Source organism: Etheostoma spectabile, chromosome 16, assembly GCF_008692095.1.
Source record: "Etheostoma spectabile isolate EspeVRDwgs_2016 chromosome 16, UIUC_Espe_1.0, whole genome shotgun sequence".
Lineage (NCBI taxonomy): Eukaryota > Metazoa > Chordata > Actinopteri > Perciformes > Percidae > Etheostoma > Etheostoma spectabile.
This window is the reverse complement of record NC_045748.1, coordinates 21,621,471-21,627,877: the sequence shown is the minus strand read 5'-3', so window position 1 is coordinate 21,627,877 and position 6,407 is coordinate 21,621,471. Positions and strand designations below refer to the sequence as shown.

Below are 6,407 nucleotides of genomic sequence, written 5' to 3'. Positions count from 1 at the left end.
CACATTGGAGTTTTGGTTTCTCAGTGGAGTGAGTGTGACGTAATGGCTCGTGTTTCCCCATTGGCCTGTTCCCCTACAAAATGAACCGCCACGACACTCAGACGTTTGCCTACATTACAGCCACCGGTCCGTTGATCCACTTCCCCAATAGTGGTGTAACAGATTGTACTTGATCCGGAATCCGTACGGATTCCCGCCACGGTTCACCCACCCATGTGAACCAGGGATTCATTGCAAATATTCATTGCAACCATCATGTGAAATGCAGTTTTTCTGCCGCTGTTACTCCAAACTCCTCCTTGCCTTTTGTTAAAAATAAAATAAAGAGTAAATAATTATAGATAAAGCTTTAGTGCGTAACTCTTTTTTTATATTAATGAACATCCGTCACATTCAAGCCATTGTCTAATGAGTTGTTACGAAGCTAATTAACACTATCAGCTCCCCACAACTGACAATTTGTCAATATGTATCTGCCGTGTCCTCCTCCTTGGCTACTAGCAACTGTGTGGAGGAAGGTTGGGGGTGGTGCGCGATCACCTAAGGCTTGTATCACATGGATGCGCCGACAGTGTTGTTGTCATTACTTAGAATTCCCTAATGGGGGCGACAGAAACTACGCACTATAGCTTTAATTATTTATCTGTGAACCGTTCCCCACGTCTTAAATTCGAAACTGAAAAAAGAAATTGTCGTTGAAAAACCAAAAATATCAAAATAAACATGTTTTTTTTTCTTCATAAATTTTGTCAGTGACAGCATCATAAATCCATCACCTGTCTAAAAGCTCATTTCACCACAAGCCGTAACACACCAATGGGCTGTTGAACTCGCCTGAGGAGTGTCATCCAATAAACTGACAGCTGGTCAGGATTCTTTGATGTTTGGTGGATTTAATTATCCTGGGCTCATTTTACTGAACACATTTTCAGCGACTCATGAAATGGACTGGACTCTGTGATAGAAGCCTTGTGTGCTGTGTAGAAGAAAACAAAGCCCACTAGCTTTACTAACAGTATTATCTTAAAACCGGTTTGGCTACGGAATGGAAATGTTGTCATTTAAAGTCCGTAGAGGGTTGAATAACCGTAATTGGCTGCATGGCTCACTGGATTTGACTGAAAGTGAAATGTCTGTGTGCTGATAAGCTGATCTTCTTCTTTCTCTTTTATGATTTATAAGTGAGGGGATTCTGAGGTAAATATTTGACTCAGGCATGCATGCATGCATAAGGGCCATTTTCAAAATAAAATGACCTGGGTGTGTGTGTGTTTCTAAAATGCGAAACACAGTAAAAGAGACCTGCATGTTGCAGCCCAATGTTCCACTAAAATAAAATACGTTTTAATTTCATAACATAGATATATCTACTTACCTAAAACAACAACTGTACTAATATTGTAACAAAATGACGCGCTTTGGTCTTTTTTGTCTAGGCTGATGTTCTCAATATTAAGATCTTATAAAGGCAAATAAATAGCTAACTTTTCCGCACTAATTCTCTAAAAGAGCCACATTTTTAGTCTTTTTATTTTAATGTTACAACTGTTATCGTCAGTGAGGGATAAGCATGACAAAACGCATCAGTAACCAAAGTGTCGGCTTTAGTTTTTATGTCAAACAACGTGATTCAATGCTGAATTAATCACTATGATTTGTGTGTTAATTTAGTGCACTCATTCCCCCCCCCCCCCCCCCCCCCCCCCCCCCCCCTTAACTCCCCCCCTTTTATCTTCTCTCTGTATCTTAGTTAAATAAGTTAGGCATGTAACATATTGGAAGTGTAAAACTCCCTTCTGTTTATTCATACTATCAGAGAGGGGAAGGAACGAAGTACAAATACTTTGTCTCTGTACTCGGGTAGATTTTTCCTATATTTTTTATACTATTTATTATTGTGCCGACTTTTTACGTTTACTCCTTACATTTTACAAAATTGGCTCGTTACTTTAGTTTTTAAATCATTTCAGTGAAGTTACCACTTGTTTTTTTTTAAGTTCAGTAATTGCAGCCGTTGTTAAATTAGCGATTTCAATATTGACCGAAATAATTGTGATTACGTTTTGTTTGTTTTTTTCCCATAACTGAGCAGTCCTACAATGAGCTTGTTCGGAAAATATTTACCAAGGTAATAATTCATAATAATCAACTTTTTTTTAGAAACTGACTTCTTTTCGCAACCAGTGTAGCTCTCTGCTGGACATGAGATAGAAGACAGGGTTGAGACACTTCTGCATTGGCTTCACGTTTTAGGCCCAAAAGCTTTGTCCAATATTTTTCCGGTCTATGGTCATTAATTACGTCTGTGCATTTCCTGCTGTGACAACCCAAATTGTCTTCTTGCGTATGGCTGTGAGAAAGGTCTAATTAGAAGAATCGATCACTGTTCTGGGGGTCAAAGGTTAACTGATTTCCAATTCCACTCAGTTTATCATATAGCTTCAATGATGAGTGAATATATATATACTTTTACATGTAAAGGCTTGTGAATAGAAAATTTAATGGCAGAATTTCTGAAGGAAAGAAGCTTAATTTCTTTTTTTAGACTTTAGAGCAGGGGTCTTCAACAGGGGGTCCGCGACCCCTAGGGGGTCCGCGGAGGTACTGCATGGGGGTCGCGAAAGTTTTGGTTGATTAGACTTTTTTTTTTAATATTCTACCCCCCCTCCAATTTTTTCCACTAATTGAAATGTCTTTAAATACACATTAACATGAATTCAACACACTGTAGTAAACAGATAAATGAAGGCAGAAGATGTCTTTCAGTCATCAATGCACACATGGCACTATAGGACCAGTTTGATATAACACAATTTTATACAATATATATAATTAGGGGGTCCCCCGCTCCATCTCGCCATCAGTTTGGGGGTCCTTGGCCTGGAAAACGTTGAAGACCCCTGCTTTAGAGTTTAACCCTCATGTTGTCCTCGGATCAAATTGACCCATTTTCCTATATCAGTGTTCTTTTTAATTCCCCAAAATAACATGATTGATTCCACACAACGCTCTTTGGCAAATACAAATCTCTACTTTCATTAATTTTATTGCATTGGAAAAAAAAATTTAAGTAGTATTGAGTAAAAGTTGACATATTTCAGTTTGTGATTATCCATCAACTTCCATTCCTTTAATTTTAGCCCAAATAATTCCTAATTTCTGCTTTTCTAACTCAAACATTAGGTAAAATTTCTGATAAATGAAATTTACTGAACATAATTTCTAAAAATAACTAAAACTAAAGTTAATAAGTTAGTGTTAGTGTTGAACACGTCAAAAAAGTGACCAAAAGTGTTGAAAAATGGGACAAAAACGTAAGAAAAAGTGAAAAGCATTGCCAAAAAAGCCTCAACAAAGTGTTGATTTTCAATTTTGACGGGAAGACAACACAAAGGTTAAGAAGTGTTGCACCTGGGGAGGATTTAGATGAGTTTCTCTGGCTCAGACCAGAAACACACCGCACGCTGAATAGCCGCAAAGCGGAGCTATTTTCATGTTATTCAATCTGTCCGGCCATACCGTTGCATAGGGCTGCACAATGAATCGAATTTTAATCGCGATCACGATTTAGACTTCGCACGATCAAATTTGCGTGATCAAGCAATTTTTTTTTTTTTAAAGCGTCATTTCATAGAACACTCCGGGTTTTTTGCAAAGCCCATCTCCCGCTCCGTAAAGCCGTCTGCTCATGAGCCAGTCAGAGTAGTTCCCTGCACCCCGTGCAGCTAAGTTTCTAGATGTAGACAGTCCCAGAGGACAGAGTAACGGGAGGAAAACCCAACAGAAAGCAGTCGGTATACGTCAGGTCTCAAGGTTTACCAGTTTACCAGTAAACGCAACACTTTGTCCCGGCTGTTTTTCAGACAACAGCGGTGACCAGTGCTAGTCATTGCTAGTAGGTCTGTTAGCTGTTAGCTCCTCTAGGACGCCACGTGTAATGTCATCGCGTCGCGCATGATGCGTTTATATGGATATGGTTTAATTTTCCGTTATGACCCATTTTGTCTGTAAAGCCGTGCCTGTGTTGGATCTCTCTACTCTCTCTCCTCTTACTCCGCGCAGCCCGGCCACACAGCGGCCGCCGGTCCACACTTCTGATATTTGTCCACAGTTTTAATTATTATTAACACAGCTGTATTTGTACCAGTGTTTCCATGGTAACTCTGCTATCGCGGCCGCCACGGTGAAGAACACAGAAGAAGTCATTGAATGCAGCCAACTTCAGTTGGTAGAGTAACAGCGTGAGACGGAGCTGCTGGACCTGGGCCAGAGATGTGACCCATTGCGAGAATATCATAGTTCATAAAAATGCTGCCCATTGACGATACAGACGTTTCATACACACGACGTGTGTATGCGTCGTTCGACCCGTGCTGGACCCGTTCATAATGATCAGCCGTCTCTCTGTGAGTAGCGTCCATCACACTCCCTCTCGCAGTTATAAAGAGCCTATGTGACGACAAAATTTGTTTTGGTTAAAATCAACAAATAATCGTGAGAATAATCGCGATCAAAATTTTGATCAAAATAATCGTGATTATCATTTTGGCCATAATCGTGCAGCCCTACCGTTGCATGAGATACTCTCAGTCGTAGACGGGGGACCATGCAGTGAAAATGAGGCGTAAACACCACGCTCCAACCGCAAGTGGACTGTGTATTTCTACTTCAACAGGACCCATAGAGGGGTTAGTCTTCTCTGTTAAAACTATCTTCAGTATTTAGAATTTAACACAGCCTCTTTCTTCGTTATGGATAGTGTACATGGTATAACCCTTGTGTTTTTGGGTCGAATTTGACCCCTTTTAAAAATGTCTATCAGAAATATATTGGTTTTTAACCAAATTACCTCAAAAAAGAATGGATTCCATGCAACGCTCTTTTGCAAATACATTCAATCACTTTCCTTGGATTTCGGATGTATATTAAAATGGTTTCAGATCAGCATCCTGACCAAACTCAACCACTCGACACAACAACTATTAGTCAAAATAATTCATAATTTCTGCTTTTTTTAAAACTCAGATATTAGGTATAATTCTATACAAATTAGGCATTTTGACCATTGATTCCAAAAAGTAGTGTAAAACCCGTGGTAGTAAGGTGGTGTTAGTGAAATCAAAAAAATAAATAATGCGTTAAATGTCAAATGTTTTGACCCGGGAGGACAACACAAGGGTTGTCCAAACCGAATTGTCCAAACCACACTTATTCCACACTTGATGCACATAGTTTTGCGTGTGTTTGTTGTGTACAAGCTATAAAAGGTAAATAAGTTAAAACCATCAGGACTATTGGAGTCATGAGACCTGCAGGTTGCAGCCCAATGCTCCACATTAGGTTGAATTCCACAGTTGCAGTGTTGTGTTCTGATTGCATTTGATCAGGTTTCATGTGGTTGGATTTAGTCAAATTTAGAGCCTGCATTTGATAGGGACAGGGAGAGCTTTGTATTTGGAGTTTGAAGCTTGCTGGCGTCTTGAAAGACAAAGTTTGACCTGTTAGTGCATCCTTTATGTTTTTGGTATCTTAGCTGTCGGGTTTGGTTGCACTGCATTTCCTCAGAAATCACTTGTCAATCAAACAAATCCTCTTTCAACCTCATGTTAAGTCTGTTGTAACAAACCTGGGCGTGAAAATGGATTGTGATTTTAAAATGGAGGAGCAGATCAATTCTGTTGTGAAAGCAAGTTTCTTTCAACTTAGGCTTCTTACCAAGCTTAAGACCTTTTTATCCTTCATAGACTTTGAGAGGGTTATACATGCATTTATTACAACCCGCCTTGATAATTGTAATGCTCTGCATGTAGGTGTTAGCCAGGCCTCCCTCACTCGACTACATGTTGTTGTATTCTGTCTGTCTATTGTTTCATGTTAAATGTACAGCACTTTGGTCAACCTGGTTGTTTTTAAATGCGCTTTAGAAATAAAGTTTGATTGAAACAAAGGGAACTGTGACTGATAGAGAATTCATTTTGATAAAGTCTTTTATTCCTCATTTCCTCAAGTGGTTTCTTAAGTAGTGTGACTTTCATGCTCATTATGTGTACATTTTAACAACTGTCTTGTCCAGTTTCTGCTGGTTAACAGATTAGGTGGTAGAGTGTCCTTTTCAAGGACACCCAAAGTACACGTTGCACAAACTGTCTCCATTCTGAAAGCTGATACTCATAATATAGATAACCACAGCCCAATGTCTGTATTCCTTATCCTTGCGTGCGTGTGCGTGTGCGTGTGCGTGTGTGTGTGTGTGTGTGTGTGTGTGTTTAAAAAAAGTCTGAGCTACAAAGAGGATTTCGAAGTTCGTTAGGAGCAGCGCTGGTGAAAGGTTGCTCTTAAGTTTTCTTCCCTTTTGTCGGCAAAAGTTCTATAAACTGCTCACTACCGTCTGTGTCTAGTTTTGTTTG

At 39.5% G+C, this 6,407-nt stretch overlaps 1 protein-coding gene across 4 annotated transcripts in view; it reads left to right on the top strand.

The window, feature by feature from the left end:
• Positions 1 to 6,407, top strand: part of rab27b (RAB27B, member RAS oncogene family) — a gene marked incomplete at its 3' end in the record, with an annotated part of 70,012 nt that overhangs the window by 30,343 nt on the left and 33,262 nt on the right.